The sequence below is a fragment of the Syngnathus typhle genome, linkage group LG12 (assembly GCF_033458585.1).
Source record: "Syngnathus typhle isolate RoL2023-S1 ecotype Sweden linkage group LG12, RoL_Styp_1.0, whole genome shotgun sequence".
Taxonomy (NCBI): Eukaryota; Metazoa; Chordata; class Actinopteri; order Syngnathiformes; family Syngnathidae; genus Syngnathus; species Syngnathus typhle.
In genome coordinates this window covers 4885927-4903284 of record NC_083749.1, presented here as the reverse complement: position 1 = coordinate 4903284, position 17358 = coordinate 4885927, and the positions used below count along the sequence as shown (strand labels likewise).

The following is a 17358-nucleotide window of genomic DNA, read 5'->3' as shown; positions in this document are numbered from 1 at the left end:
GTCAATCACGGAAGTTTTTATACTCATCATTCAGATAATGCACTTAGCTTTGATAACAGAGTCTAAAAACATATCGTTTTACTTCTTGTATTCAATCTATTTCCTTGGCAGCAAGAAGTCACAAGATGGCGCCAAAGCAAATCTTTACGATTAGACAAGGCTTTGGCGCCAAAGCACTACATAGTGATTGGACATGCTTTAAAATGTCTAGCAGAAGCACCTCTTCAACTTATTTCCTTCGCACCAAAATATCGGCAAAGTATTACTTTACCTGTCCAATAGAAGTTACGTACTTGGCGGAGGTAATTAATTAGCTATTTTTAAACACCCCCTCCTCTTCTACGCCACTGACAAGGGCTATAAAGCAAAGTTGAACTCAGCCCGGTGTCATTAATCCCGACAGAACCGGAGGCACGACTCTGTTCGCGTTCACAGCCGTCCCCCAAAAAAACATGAGGGATGAGTGGAGGGGAGAAGACAAGGGGGCCAATTTACGTGTTCGTCCCCCAGCAGCAGCAGCGGCATGAGCAGCAGGACGGGCGGCCACTTAATTCTATGCAAGCGCATCATTATATGCACCATTTGCCAGATGCTCATTTAACATGCAATAATTAGACACACCCTCCCAAAAAAAAAAAAAAAAAAAAAACGGCAAAGATGAGAAGTGCCTACAAAGCCCCCCCCCCCTCCCAAACACACACAGTCATTTAACAGAATAATATAGAAGGCAGAAGTTAGGTTTAAAATTTCCACCTGTTTCACACAATCAACCTTTTTTCTTTTTTTTGTGGCGGACATCATATTCTCGTTTTACGTGCGAGTGGCTTTCAATAGGTAACGTTCCACTGTGGGACTTTTATGTTTCATAGCAGAACTGATCCCTCGTGGCTGAACTGAGTTGCCTCGTTTTAATAGTGTCTATCCATTTCATTTCTTTTCCCAGGGAACTTTTAGCAGTCCATCACACACCGCATGGCTCACGGCGTCCATTCTCCTGAGCAGGGAGCAGATAATAAACGCAATACACACCCACACACACACACACACACATGCATACTGTATATACGGACGGGTCGCGGTTGTCTGATGGGCCAAAGACGGCGCGGCGCGCTCTGGCAGCCTTGAGAAGCAGATGTTGAATCCTCTCTGCCTTTAAGGAGGTTTTAATGGCGTAATTTATGGGCGATATAAAGAGAATCAGGTCATCGTCAGTTCTCAATCTCCACTGAGTGTGTGTGCTAATATGAGAGTCTACTTTGCAGGCAAGGCCAGTTATCCCTGGAGTCAAAAGCTACCTGAGGAATTAAATGGCCTGAGGGGACACGATGGGCCACCATGTTTAAAGTGCTTCATTTATGACCCGAGGAGAGCACTGACGTCGAGAGGCGAAGAGCCTTTAGGCGGCTCGGCGCCACACAGGGGGAACTTCGAAAGAAGCATATGGACGCAACAATCTGACAACTTGGCCTTCTTCTCATTTGCATCACAGACTGCAGGTTGACTACAAATGAGGGATGGACGTGATAATCGTACAGTAACCTCTGCCTGGCTTGTTTTGCGAGTCATCGGTGGTGTCCACCATCAGTGTCAGGCTGAGATGATGGAGCCATTTAATAATAGAAAGAACCTTTGTGATATGGCCTCAGCCCTGAGAATGGAAAATTGGCAGTGACTGGCTGGATCACTGAACAAACTACCCCAAGCTATAATTTATAGGCAAAGGTGTGTGCATGTGCAGAAGGTTAATGAAAGCAGAGATTACATTTTAAAGCGACGAAAATTAGTCGTCTGTAAAGATGGATTTACAATGTATGGATCTAGAGGCAAAAATTGGAGACAGCGTAAAAAGAATTGCCCCGCGTCCCACTCTGCTGCATTGTCTTATGGTGTTCTACAGGGTTCAATTTAAGGGCCCCTGTTTTTATTATTTTGCTGCCTTTGGGTTCCATCTAAAAAAAAAAAATTTTTTTTTCCACTCTTATGCAGATGACAGTACTGCATCTCCCGCCAAGCAAAAGGAACACATTCTTCTCAAGGCCACTTTTGTTGCATCTTGAAATCAAAGCCTGGATAGCATTGAACATCTTGAATTTTAACGAAACAAAGAGTTGTTAACGTGCTTTGTTATTTTATGCTTTTCTATCCTTTGTTTTTCTTTCAGTTGTGGGTCTTTTTAAAGTGCTCTATAAATAATATTGCATTGAAAGTTCACCATCCATCAGCGGCACAAATGAAAGGCCCTGACCGGCCTAGCAAACCACCAAAACAACACACATTAGCCACAACAAATCGCATCAACAACCATTTATTTACATTACCGCGGGCTTTAAGTAGATTGTCCAGAACTCTGTGCGGCCATCTACTCGCCGTAATGAAGACAAACACATTACAAAGGGAGTCCACTTATCTTGATATGGATCACCTCTAAATTGTACACTTTTATAGATAACCACCTCCAGTCTCTTCTGGATTTTTGTGATTAGGACTCAAGCATTGTTCATTAATGAATCAAGATTGAGTATCCGCTGAGAACAGCATGTGTGGCTGTAAGAGCTAAATGTCACTGTGAATTCATTATGCTTTACAGCGGGGAGAAAACTGAAAGATTTATTTGGATAGAAGGAAATAGATCACATTTCCTTGATGAAATGAGGAAACTTAAAAATTGTTAATTTATAGATTTTTTAAAATAGTTATTTGGGTAAATTATAGATAAACAGTATCATCCCTGACACGATTGATTGATTTTTGTAGGCTTATGCAGATATTCTGAACCGATTAATTGGAAGTTTGATTAAGGAAATAAATAAAGAAGAAACTATTGTTTTTGGTCCCTGATAGCTTCCATCATAAAAAGGTATGAATTACAGACATATGATTTCACTCTTTTACAATACTTGATTACATTTTTTTGTAATTTTACAACAGAGAAAAATGACCAAAACTCGATTTATATGCCGATTTTTTGGGGAGGGGTTGAATGTCATCATTGTCTTAAGTTGAATGTATTGAGTTAAAGTTTAAAATGAAAAAATGTTTTTTTTTTGTAAATAAATTATACCCAACCCTAACCAACATACCTTCTAAAACTGCGCCGTATTTTATCCAATTGAATTACTGAATTAAATCGTTCCAAAACATATTGCACCCTATGTATCGAGAAAGCACTGAATCCTATTTTATTAAAAAGATGCACACTGCTAATAGTAAATCTACAGAAATACAACACAGGAATCACGGTAAGTTAAAGTAATACTCGAATATCCAACAGCATTCTCCTCAACAAGCTCCTGATAAACATTTGAATAAATTTGTCGCCTAAGAGCAATTTCCTGTGCACGTGTAATCTCCTCCAGCAACACGCTGGTGCAGAACCAGGGTGGACCATATGGTGTGCGCAGATCCAGTGCACCAAAGGGTCCTATCACTTGAAAATGGGCTCCATTAGAGCCTCTCGATGGGCAAACTCACTAACGTGTTGTTCGTGGAGTTCCTCTCGCCCAAAAAACAGCTTTTGTTGTGCCACACCTCGGTTGCCCTCCAGTTCCATTCTGATTTACATACAAATTGATCTTGAGGTAAATCAGATGTCATTTTTTTTCCGGCGGGTCACGGGGAGCACGCTGAGATAATGAAATCAGAGTCCGCTGAGTGCTACATTTGCAACGCTACCAGATGGGTCTCTCTCTCTCTCTCTCGCTGTAATGCGGGGCGACTACGGCTGGGTGCACACGAGCGTCAGTGCAAATGTGTCAAAATTGACATAACCTGCGTTCATTTTGTCATTGGCGAAATGGTGCTCGGGTGCGACCATTTTCTTTGACAGCCGCGTGTACTCGGCATGGTTCAATTTGCTCGGTGGTCACCACGCGTGTTTTAAATTCATCCTACTGTGATTTATTGCGGGCGGCTCGGTGAGTGGTACTGACTCTCGGTTTTGAGGTTCGGGATTTGGATCTTGCTGCTGTTACAATACATTAGAACTAAATGGAGGCCTACAAATAAATTCCAAGAAGTGGGAGGAGTTGTCTTGACTGTTCAAATTTATCGGATAAGCTCAAGCTCACAGATCATAAATTGCATGGAAAATTTCCCCGCCTCCAACAAATTCCTCCGCCCGAGTCCAAGCCCATTTTCTTTCAACAAAAAAAACGACAGACAGTTGGGGCACTTGACAAATGACGGAGCCCGTAGGGGTGACAATTAGAAGGACAAGAACCTGATGGAGCGTCACATCTCATTAATGCCGTCTGGAGATGAATTAAAAAGCAGCTTAATGTACGAGCAATGTTACGAAGGCGAGCGACTGACAGGTGATTAGTGTTGCTAAAAGATTTAATTCTCAATTTGGCCTGATTACGGGAAATTTGGGCAACCTGATTTAGCACTAAACAGCTTTCCCGCTTGAGTGCACTTTTTTTTCCTAATTAGAACCATTGTTCAAACTTTCACTGATAAAAGTGCTTCAAAATACTTTTCAAACTTTTTTTTCCCCACTGCATCTCATAAATCATGCTATGCCTCCATGTTGGGAGGCGAAACTTTGTGCTCTTCTTCTTGGCGTTTGGTCCGATCGCCATACGGCGTCTTTGGCGGTGGGAAGCAATCTCATGAATACAAGAGTTATTTAAAGTAAAGCAGCGTGCGGCCCAGGTGGGGAGGAGACGACGCTATTGTTCCATTTCAAGGCTGCCAGTCTGACGGATGACTTTGGGGCCTCACATCATTCCTCCCTTTCTTTTTGCTTGTATTTATGATTTGAAGGAGAGGAATTACAACGCAGACAGTCTGCCACGTTTTACGTCGGAATGCTTTTTTTTTTTTTTCCTCCCCCCGACTGCTTCAGGTAGGCCGTGTGAATTGGCACGCTACAAAAGTCTATTGTTAGACCCTTTTTTTTGTGCACGGCTAATCCATTTATCATGCTTATTCAACTTACAGGTTCAGGTGCAAAGATTTAAAGCCGTGTACTTTCATCCCGGCAAATTGCCTATACAGAACCTCACATGCTTTAGATAAGCCATTTTGAGACAGCAAATTCACTTTATATTGCCTTTTAAAGACTTGAGTGACAGCAATGACAAACCAATCAAAGGACTGATGTTTTTTGCCATGAATAAGTCATGCTAGCATAATAAAGCATATTAAAGATGGATTCCCAAATTGATAAATATATTGTCAATATGCTGTTGTATGATGAACCCATGTCCAAAATTCACTTTGAAATCCCTCACTAAGTAGAAAAGCAAAGTTTGATTCTGGCTGTGCCATGCACATCGTCGCCACCTACAGCATTGGAGTGCAATAGTCACAGCCAACACGTACGACTTTTAGACTTGCAAATTGATGTGTTACTGTAAAAATTGCTTGTAGAGTGAATTAAGATTTTATGTCGACACTGGTTCATCCTTTCGAGTGTAAAGGTAAAACCGATTTATTGATCATTTTCGCCCTGTTTGGTGACTTTGCAGCGAATTTCTGCAGTTGAATGAGTCACTCTATCTTCCTTCTTCATGATATTGCCGCGAGCTGACAAGGGAGCTCATAATGGCCGAGTACATTATTCTCTTCTCGGTGGTCACCAGGCACTCTCGCTAGTCTTTGGCCAGTCCCGATGCGATGGGTCGTATAAATCAAAAGACCAATAACAAAAAAGGACCACGGCCGTGTCACCGGGGGAGCCGTCGGACCAATGGCGAAGCGGCCCGGGTGTAATAAATTGAACGCAAATTGCTCAGCTTGATTGGGTTCATGATCTGTGGACTTGAGCGTTAAGAGCCTCCAGTAAAAAGGTCTGGCAAATGGGACACGCTTATTTTCCAGCACTGCTTAATGCAGTTATAAAGATCACAGGAAAAGAAGATGGGAGATGTCGAGGGAAAGCGCTGAGGCGGCACCGGCGAGAAGGGGCCACGACGCAAGTACTATACATTTTTTTTCTTAATAAAACTTAGCACTGTGGTTCTCAAACCTTTTACATAGTGCCACCTCAAGAAGTAATTAGCTCTGAAAAGATTAACATTAAAATACATTAGTAGATATTGTCTACATGTGTTGCTCCACCGTTTGTGTACAAATTTGGTTTCAAGACATTCTACGATCTTTCTTATTGTCCAACAAAGCTACAATTGAGCTGAACATTGGTGAAGACGACAATCCGCTGACACTCAACCTCTGGACACAAGCAGCATGCTGTCCACAAACAGCCAGCAGCAGACGGGCCGAGCCAAAACAACATCGCCGTCGTTACAGAAGGTCACTTGCGTTTCAAGATTATGAATTCCGTTTTCGTGATGACGTTACGAGTGTCCAACGATATATTGCTTTTGAAATGATTAAATAAACAACAATGATTTTTTTTTCTTTTTTTTTTTTTTTATCCCAGGAGGTTTTGCGCCAACATTATTCATTATTCCATATGATGATAATTAACCTCTTCAGTGAACATGTTTCGGTTGCACAATTCCCCCGTGTGTGTGTGAAGGTCATTTGGCACCCCTCCTCTCTATTTGGCAGCGCTCACTATAAATCACAGAGGAACTGGCGTGATGGGTATTCATGAAGGCAGCTCCTGCCTCCTGGTCTTTCCCGAAAATATCCAACTACCCCCCCACCACTTCTTCACGTCACTTGTAACTTGCACAGATGTGTCCAATAAATAATACGACATATGGACAACATCATCTATTACATCGCGCCGGTGGTAGATTTGCCGTGTCTTCTTTTTTTTTTTTTTTACAATCTTGACATTTTAATGAAGTCAATGGAAGTACACTGACACTTTGGTGTCGAGTTAAAATTCCTTTTGTGACTATGTTTGTATCAAACCATCTGTCCTCAATGAAATGAATAGAAATGCCATTCATTCATTCATTCATTCAAGCCTCCCCAAAAATGTACACTAGCTTTTTCAGGTTCAAACTATCATAAAGCATACCATCCATTTGACTCTAAATTCTTTTTCAAAGCCATGAGCGATATAATGAATAAAATGAATCCACAAAAACTCACCTCAAGACTTGTGATGCTTCTTGTGGTTGATGACAGCGCGCTCTCAGCAGACTGTGGCAAAAAACAAAAGAAATGTTGTGTACTTGGCACAAAGATTGATTTGAACAAAAACAAATCTACTCTAATCTGTTTAACCTCATTATTTTTAGTCATTATTGTAAAAAAACAAAGGCTAGCGGTGACAAATGTATCTTAGTGCACCCACTGTGTAAGAAAAACAATCCAGGTGTTCGAATTGGATAATTACACCGCTTTGTTAGAATGAGGAAATGGGCGGAGCTTATCACTTTGACTGTTCAAAATTTGTTATCAATTGGTAAATATTACAAAATAATAGACACTTTGGGGGAAAACAAGTTAGTCCAGACTTTCATTGATTTGATTAATAAAATGTACCTAATGTTGTGTCCAGTGAGTGTATTCTCCTCCGTACATATATTTAATCAACATTTCTGTATTATTTATTTTCTGTATTAGAAGAGACACAACAAAGGCTGGCTTGCATTGAGTTGCTCACCTGCTCATGCAAACTGCAGTTGACGTGTGTGCACGTACGTGCGCGTCCACGTGCGCCCATCTGTCTGTGTCAATAAGTACGTGCCGTTGGAGGCGGCGGTACCGGTGAGAGAGGCGAGTTCGGCCCCCAAGGCGATGACAAAGCGATCAAAGTCGATGTGTCACATATAAATTGCTTTGACCTTTTTTTTTTCTTCTTTTTCCTCGTGGCCGGGTGGCGACGAGGGACGTCGTAGCCGACTGGAAAGAGCGCTCGAGTCTGCAAAAACATAAACGAATGGCAAATGAAGAAATTAATAGAGCTGCTTGTCCTTTATGGGGTCAAAAAAAAAAACATGCGCTTTCATCATGATGATGCTTTTGACAATTACGTTCACATGAACTAACACTGGGAAAACAGTATTGGTTTTATCTTTTTATCATGACATTTCATAGATATGCTTGCAGGCTGATTAGCCAAATCACAATGTGTATGTTTTTTTTCAAAATATAAGCTGTCATTTCTTGATTTAGCTTAATGCTAAGAAACAATATGAAATACCATTGCCGGGCTAACAAATAGCATCGGAGTAGCGATGTTACAACCCACATGTAGTAAAATAAAAAAATACGATTTAAAAATGAGCATAAATTATTATTGCAATGTGGAAATGGATTTTTTTTTTTTTTTTTTTACTTTTCATCCACAAATAATCAACGGCATAAGTCGCTGTGCAATGCGCATCTCTCCTCCTAACAAGCACGCAGGTCATTGGTGTTAATTCAGGTATATGCGTGCGGCCCACTCATGTATGCTTCCACCATTTATCACGCCTCGTAAGCCCATTAACTAAAGTGGCCATTTTGTGCGAGAGCTCTCTGTGGCAATACTCTTGACCACTTAAATACATTTGGCTTCTTGATGGCTGCATAAGTAGCCTTCATCTGACGACCTGTTGTCTGTGGCCATCTGCCCACCGCAAGACACATCCATAACCTCCGGACACTTGACTTTCGCCGATACAATATTCATGCGTAAGAGCGACAGCGGGGGCAGGCGACGTGATTTTGCCTTTCCTCAAGCTGCCGTCGCTAATTGAAATTTCTGAAGTGCGGCGTGTTTAATAATGGAATTAATTTCCCGTGCAAAGTGCATCAGATTGAGCGTCGCGGCATGGGAAGTGAGCTCCAGGCAGCGACGAAGAGAAAACAGCTGGAAAAGTGTAACGGAAATAATCATTATAGGCTTAGAAGATGCTGATTTTATTTATCGTAAAGGGCAATATCGAAGACAGTGGGGCCGTGACTCGGAAGTTTAATTCATTCCTGTAAAACCGATTATGTGCAAAGGGGCGGATGGACAATCACCTTGACCAAATATAAAAGAGCTAATATCGTCCGATTAAATCGGCCAATGGATTAATTGTTTTGAGTATAAACGCATAGATTGCTACAGAAGTGTCCAACTTGGATTGTTCTGACAAACCAATCAGACGACAGAAAAGTGCTGACATCAGCGTCCGGCTTACTGAGAATTGAAGTTAATATCGCCCAATTAAATTGGCCAGTCGATTAATGGGCTCAAATTGTGTGGGCAGCTTTTGTCAGATATCTTTTTGAAATCAATGGTGTTGTTGGGAAACTTTATTTTCGTATTTGCTGTAATTAGCTTTGACACTTTGAAAATCACTCGAGTATACGATAGAACAGCACTATAAATTCCAATGTAGATCAAATTTACAAAATTGCAGTGGTGATGAAAAGCCACAAACAACTATCTACAAGCAGCTTGGCGTGCCTGCAACAAATTAATTTGCCAAGAAGGCGTTACACATTGAAACACTTAATTAATTGCGTAGCTTTTTGAGGAGCTTGTGGGCTGGGATTTTTTTTTTTTTTTTTTTTATGGCTATGCAATGTGACCAAAACAGTACGCTCAGCACAATAGTGTCTTACCCGACCGACTCTGCCAAGACATATTAGCCTAATGAAATGTTCACTGGCTGTAATTGTTGTACAGCAATAGAGGGTTGCTGAGGACACCAAAAAAAATCTCAGATCAGAATAAAAAATCGAAAAATGGCTTTTAAGGACGCAGCGGGGAGAGCGCCGGTCCGCTGTCCATGAGGTGAATCATCGCAGAGAGACACAGACATTGAGTGGAGTTCAAACACTCAATGATTACACCCTCTTTATATGTCAAGTACATTTCCATTTAAAGTGCTTGCTTAAACAGCCATGAAAAGCGATCTCCAGCTGCTACGTGCACGCCGGGAAATGAACGACGACGTTCCTTGAGACCCTCGAGCTGTGCGATTGTATTAGACAAGACCGGAGAGACAGCGAATGTCAATGCACGTGCTAAACGGGTTAATTATTAGAGGTGTACAGATCTTTGTTTGCTTAATTCCCTCCTCGCAAAATTAATCAAGCACATCTGTCAGTGTATTTCTTTGTGTTTGTTATTTTTAATTGAGAGGAAGTCGTTTAAAAGTATGCACTGCTATCACATTAAATACCCAATTGGGGTGTTTAATGTTCAAAAATTAAATAAGGTTTTTAAAATTACAAATGTCAAGACCATTGTCTAATTTAATTGAAGTATTCATGTAATTATTTTTTAAAAATATATAGTATTTTTTTTTATCATTAATCCTGCCTGGTGCGATCCCTTGTTAGGAGGGTGTGCACACTTATGCAACCACAATTGTTTGTTTTTACTTTTCCCTCACTGGAATATTTCTTTTTTTCTATGAACCCAGACAAACGTGACATTACTCAACATAACTATAATAGTGACCTCAAATTCAAATGTTCTAGTAGGCTTTTCTTTCTATTTTTATATGTCACAAAAAAATCTGGCATTTTTTGATCGGGGCCGTGGTAAACCCGCCGTAAACAACATGAATGATGTGCGGGCCCGGCGAGCGTTTTATTAAATTACGCATTTCAGCCACACGTCAGCGTGTGCCTACTTGATTCATTCCCTTTAATGACTTTGCTGATGTAGACTGTCATGCTGTAATGAAAAGGTAAAGACAAGCAAGCGGCGGCGCCGTAAATAAGTCTCGGGCGCATGAGGAATAATGACAGGAGTTTAATGTCCAATTAGATTAAAAGGCTCTCTGACACAAAAGCAGGATGCTGAGTGCACTGCTCAATGAGCCCGCGCGAGACATTGATTAACGCTAAACAGATCTATTATTCCCGCGCAAGGTAGTGAACAACAGCTCTACCTGCCACGGCTCTGCACGTCGTAAAACGCCGGACGCCGCGTCCGCCCTGCCCGGCGGGTTTGATAAAGATTAACAGAGCAGGCCGATAACGGACTTGTCAAGGGCGTCGGCGTGCAAAGGGGTCGGTGTATCGTTTTCACTTTTCAAGTTCAACGCAACTGCTCCCGTAGGAAATCAAGTCAATTCCGATTCATTTATGAACCGAAGAGTCATAAGAAGTTAACCACGCAGAAAACTAAATAACACGAAAGATGACTTTCACGCCACGACAAAAGACGGCGTAGGCAAAAAAAGCTCGGCAAGTTACTTTGTTCAAAATGGCCGCTTGAAAACAAAATGGCTGACTTCCTGTTCAATTTCAGTTCCAAGTACCTTGAGACTTTTCCCTACATCCTGTTTTGATAGATGTCATCGTTTTTTACGAGGCATGCACCGCTAAATTGCTCTTCGGGGTGGGTGTCGTGTGTCTTATCTACAATTTATGCATTGCTGAAATGTACTTTTCCCTTTGCCTTGTGTGACCAAATGCAAAAAGGCAGGCACTTGAACTCACGCCGAGGTCACGTACGCAATGTGAGTCGTCGAGGATGATGGTACGCGTAACGTAGAGAGTGTTTGGGGGTGGGGGCTCATTTGCCTCCATTAACATGGCGCTTGGACTCCATTTGGAGCACACTTGTCTCATTGATTCAACAAGATGCCGATCGAAAAGGCATAAACGTGTGTCGTCATGACTACAAGATGAAGCTAACGCAGCCAGTTATTTTCTTTATTCAAGGCACTATGGTAGAAGAAAATAAAAGATCAGGCACTCACTCAAGTGCGTGTCTGTTTTTATGAATGACGACGAGTTGCGTATTTTGCCAGCAATACCGACGACGGTGAAGAGATTTTCTCGTTTATCCGGAATTATGAAGTATGAACTAAGTAGAACAATGCCTTGAGATACAAGTTTCATTTAATTTACTGACTATTTTTCCCAAATTGTCTTTCTCCAATCAAATGAATGGAAATTAAATCCATTCCAGTCTCTGCTCAAACATTTTTGTGATATATTGTTTTTTTATTTACTATGATTTGATGCTTACTAAAACATAGTAACTATATAATCAAATAGAATGTAAAGGAATTAAGCTATTTTTGCACATTATATAGACGTCCATATGCACAAGTGATTGTGAAAGCTTTTTTTTTTTTTTTACATCACACTTATGCACCCGCACTTGAACGTCTTAATTCTTCACAGCGTTCAAACGTTTGCCGCTTGGCATAAATGCATCTCTTTTTTTTTTTTCATCAGATTTCCTACACTGCTTCAATTGTGTTAAAACTCTTGAATGCATTTGAATTGTTGCTGTGTGTTTTCAACACAACAATTCCAGCACACAGCAAGTTCGAGGTGATGCCGTGTTCCACACAAACAAAAGGTATAATGAGGAAAGAAAAAAACGTGTTTCATTCACCGTGTGGAGAATTTAGCCGTGAAAGTTGCACGCTTCTAATAGGAGAAATGGTGGAAAAGTTAATTAACTAGGTAAGCCTTGGGGGGGCTACAAAAACGCATCCCCAAGCAACGGCAAAGAGCCAGAATGACCCCCGGCTACATCAGACCTGCTTACTGATACAGAAAATGTGATTGCTTTTCATATTTCCAACATGATTTTTTTTTTCGTCTCCCCCCTTGGGAGTCAGTCACTCACAATGTATTACAATAGGTAATGCTCAGAAAATGTAGAGAAAAAAAAAAGAGAAAATTACAAAGCAAGAGGGAATCAGCTAGCTAAATTAATGCAAATGAAATAGCATAATTGTAAATGAGAAAGTGTTGAAAAACAGAGTCTAAAGAGGCTAAAATAACATTTACCCGCCAAAACAACAAACCTCTCACACACAATGAGAGTTCACTATATGTAAATGCCGGATGATCTCCGAATGCACTTTTTTTTTTTATGAAGTACATTTTTAGGGGTACTTTCGGGAAGCATTTGCCTTTCGAGGTCACGTTAATGAGGCTATTTGTTTGAGGGAACGCTGCGGAATACACAAGCGTCCTGCCACATACAGTCGGTAACTAACAGGCAGCGAGTTGCCCTCTTCACCCGAGTGTGTGTGCGTTTTCGTGATCTTGTGCGTGTGTGATGTATACCCGTCACCTTCTTGTTAGGGCGACAGCAGAGGATAACAATCAGTCCAAGACAAATGATGCGCTCTCCGTTGCTCTGCTGTGTCACCTTTGACCCCCCCCCCTCCCGGTGCGCACGTCCCTGTCTACCTGATGTCTGTCTGACACGCAACAGTAGCTCCGTAAAAATATTATACTGTGTGGTATATATTTTGAAATTAAATTTGGCTATGTATTATTGGTCAATTAAACTTTCCATATAGTTTCAAGAAGGTTTCTGGATATTCTTCAAAAACTGGCTCTTTGCTGGAATATCTTAGCAGGTGGTATGTCAGCTAAGATGTTCTGGTGTTCAGACACGTGATGGGTGTCCTCTAGGTAATGTGCTAAAAAAAAAAAATGTTTGGTTGGGGGTGCTGTGTTCTTAATGACCATCTGCTCAGAGAGCACTGTTTTAATGAAGACGGATGAGAGGGGGGGGGGCGACCGTGGGAGCTCCAGGCTGGGGTCTAATGACACATCTATGTCCATCTATGTCAAGTTGAACCTCTGCTGAAAGTTAAAAACAGGTTTCTTCAAGTGTTCACTTTTTGTCATACTAGTAGTAGTTGATTTGCTGCCACCACACAGCGTTAAGATTTCAACTTTGTCAAAGTAAAAAAAAAAAAAAACGGCCGGATGAAACTCCTAAGTCTCAAAGCGCAGCTGATATCATGATGCGCGGAAGAGGTGTACCTCAGTGCTCTCCATCGTTTCATTAACCCGCCATTAATAACAGCTAAGAAGAAGTGTGAGCGTGCAGCATTTGCACCCCGAGGCCTCACCTCAACGATTGTGCGCTAAAATTAAAAACGAGGCCCATGGCCATAACGACGAGCTCCAAACAGTCAACGGTGCTTCTTATTAAGAGTTTCACCGAGGGAGGCTTGAATAAAGAAGCCAAGCCCGCAGAGGACATTACTTTCACCGCAAAGGTTGTCAGAGATGTTCACGTTGGATTGATGGATAGAGACGGAAGATGCTCAGAAGAACATCTCCCGCACACTCATCTCCATCATGTGACAGACGAGAGGCAGAGGAGGTGGATCAATGGAAAAAAGCTGAATAGGTAGATAGCTGATCCTGAGTGATATAAAACGAGAACTAGTCGAAAGAGTGTAACTTGCTTAACGTAGCCCTCGCCCGCGTGGTTATTAAGAGCAATGACGCCAATATTCTGACATCTCCCACACTTAAGTGTGGCCCTCTTAAAAGGATTGACTCAGCTCCCAATGACCTTGCGTTATTAGCAAATCAAAAGTAGATTAATTAATCACGGGTGCTTGCTCGGAGTGTGTGTGTGTGCATTACCTTAAGTGACTGTTGCAGTTTAACTTCCAAGGGAATCGGTCTGTCCTGACACCCAGGATGGCCTAAATGGATCCCTGTGAGTGGTAGAGAGTCTATTAGTGCATTAATTCCGCCGCAGAGCTTTTAACTCTGTGCTTATGAATCATCTCCCTCGAATTTTACCTCCGACATATTGTACTTTTATGTGAGGGCTGCAAAGAAAGGTGAAGAGAAAAAAGAGGGGGGGGGCAACACTTGGCTTGTCTAGTACTGCAGGAGAACATGCGCCAAGGCACTGCTGCGGGCGTTTGGATGTTGACTAGAAGAGCGAACACGTGCGATGTTCTTCCTCCCGCAGCTTCTGAAGCTATTCCCTCCTGTTACTCTCTGACATTTGGAAAACACAACACTCGGTTTGGAAGATGGAGGGGAGCCAAGGAGTGCTTTTTGGTGCGAGGAGGCAAAAGACAACTGGTCTGTCGTACAAATATGTCGACTTCATCTGTTCCGGATGTGTGCTTTGAATATGAAAGATGGACAAGCTGCACTGCTTAAAGGTCCCATGGCAAATGATTTTGAGTATACAAGGTTTGTTTTCCTTTAACTGGGTTTGCTTGATGATTGTGTTTTGGCCCAGGACGCCTTATTTCAAGCAATTTTTCAAAAATTGACGTTGAGATTGAAATGAAAAAATTGAATCAGTGGCTGTTAAAAAAAAAAAAAGAATTATAAGTTTACAAAAACAACATTGTGGAGCAGGAATATTTCCAAAATTGTACTTTGCCGTGCTGCAGTGCAATTGTGCAGACTACAAGCATCATAACAAGCATATTGTTAATTAATACCTCTTTGACAGCGTCGTATTGGATCTCATTAGAATGTGGAAGGCTGTTGCTGAGTTTCTCCATCAACTCCCACGGCTGACAAGCAATTGGTGTGCCAATACTGCCCCCTGCAGGTGAAAGAGGAAATAAATCTCAAAAGGACAGTCAAGAAAACTTGCATTTAATCATCTATGCAAGAGAGGTAGGAGACGCAGTGAAGAATATTTTGCAATTAATTGAATTATTTAAATGTAAAATGTGAGTTAGACAGAAATGTTATCTTGGACGTTTGGGAATTTTCTAAATATCATAATATATATGACCAGAACGAGCTGAACTGTTTGAAAATCAATATGCTGGGTTTTGATTGGCTGAGTCAAAATGTATCAGTTATCTTACTGGCGTTAAACTATCAGAACGACCCTGCCAGTCATAACCAAGCGGATCTTTGTCACGGCAGAATCATTGATGCAGCTCCCGGTATTGAATGTCAGTCGTTTGTTCAGGTGAGAGTACAACCATCTTTCATTGGTCACTACAATCAAGGTTGGTTTCAAGGTTGGTTACCACGGCAACCAGGAGCACATTCCACACGGCAAACATGACAGGCCTGGCAGAACTTAATGATTTCAAAAAAGGTTTGAGCATTACAATATACAGCATAGGCAGTGTGAGAAATAAAAATATTAAGAGAATAAATCAAGTCAACAAAGAGAGGATATTATTACTTTATAAGGTAGCCTTTTTTTTTTTTTTAACTTTGTTCAGGTTACTTTTCTCTAATGTCATGTCGAAAGGTGCCGAGAAAAATCCTCGACGTTAATGATATTACTAACTCATGCAGAGCAAAAAAAAAAAAAAAAGTTACTGAAGACAGAAGAGTGACGCTGAGATTTGTGGGCCCACCCCTCCCAACACTGCTTGGTACACCGCTAGCATTGCTCACTTTCCACTCAGAGCGAAGGAGACATGTCACCGTGGGGAACAGCCGCAACAACAACAAGTGAGTTCACTCTTCTTGCCGCTATTATTCATACCTGATGGTATATATATATATATATATCATTCGGGAGGTATGGCTGAGTCCAATAAAAGACAATTCCATATGTAGGTCAGCTGGGACTCGCGCTATAGAAAACAACAAACCTCTCACACACAATGAGAGTTCACTATATGTAAATGCCGGATGATCTCCGAATGCACTTTTTTTTTTTATGAAGTACATTTTTAGGGGTACTTTCGGGAAGCATTTGCCTTTCGAGGTCACGTTAATGAGGCTATTTGTTTGAGGGAACGCTGCGGAATACACAAGCGTCCTGCCACATACAGTCGGTAACTAACAGGCAGCGAGTTGCCCTCTTCACCCGAGTGTGTGTGCGTTTTCGTGATCTTGTGCGTGTGTGATGTATACCCGTCACCTTCTTGTTAGGGCGACAGCAGAGGATAACAATCAGTCCAAGACAAATGATGCGCTCTCCGTTGCTCTGCTGTGTCACCTTTGACCCCCCCCCCTCCCGGTGCGCACGTCCCTGTCTACCTGATGTCTGTCTGACACGCAACAGTAGCTCCGTAAAAATATTATACTGTGTGGTATATATTTTGAAATTAAATTTGGCTATGTATTATTGGTCAATTAAACTTTCCATATAGTTTCAAGAAGGTTTCTGGATATTCTTCAAAAACTGGCTCTTTGCTGGAATATCTTAGCAGGTGGTATGTCAGCTAAGATGTTCTGGTGTTCAGACACGTGATGGGTGTCCTCTAGGTAATGTGCTAAAAAAAAAAAATGTTTGGTTGGGGGTGCTGTGTTCTTAATGACCATCTGCTCAGAGAGCACTGTTTTAATGAAGACGGATGAGAGGGGGGGGGGCGACCGTGGGAGCTCCAGGCTGGGGTCTAATGACACATCTATGTCCATCTATGTCAAGTTGAACCTCTGCTGAAAGTTAAAAACAGGTTTCTTCAAGTGTTCACTTTTTGTCATACTAGTAGTAGTTGATTTGCTGCCACCACACAGCGTTAAGATTTCAACTTTGTCAAAGTAAAAAAAAAAAAAAACGGCCGGATGAAACTCCTAAGTCTCAAAGCGCAGCTGATATCATGATGCGCGGAAGAGGTGTACCTCAGTGCTCTCCATCGTTTCATTAACCCGCCATTAATAACAGCTAAGAAGAAGTGTGAGCGTGCAGCATTTGCACCCCGAGGCCTCACCTCAACGATTGTGCGCTAAAATTAAAAACGAGGCCCATGGCCATAACGACGAGCTCCAAACAGTCAACGGTGCTTCTTATTAAGAGTTTCACCGAGGGAGGCTTGAATAAAGAAGCCAAGCCCGCAGAGG

The 17358-nt window shown here is 41.7% G+C and overlaps 1 protein-coding gene across 2 annotated transcripts in view; it reads right to left on the bottom strand.

The window, feature by feature from the left end:
- unc5cb (unc-5 netrin receptor Cb) overlaps positions 1-15153 on the bottom strand; it is a 111552-nt gene extending 96399 nt beyond the window's left edge. For both annotated transcript variants that reach the window (XM_061294028.1, XM_061294029.1), the window contains exons 1-4: positions 15039-15153; positions 14215-14288; positions 7529-7786; positions 7012-7062 (exon numbers count right to left, since the gene is read on the bottom strand). The gene's annotated coding sequence lies outside the window, so the exon portion shown is untranslated. The remainder of the gene's footprint in view (positions 1-7011; positions 7063-7528; positions 7787-14214; positions 14289-15038) is intronic.
- Between the last annotated feature and the right edge of the window lie 2205 nt (positions 15154-17358).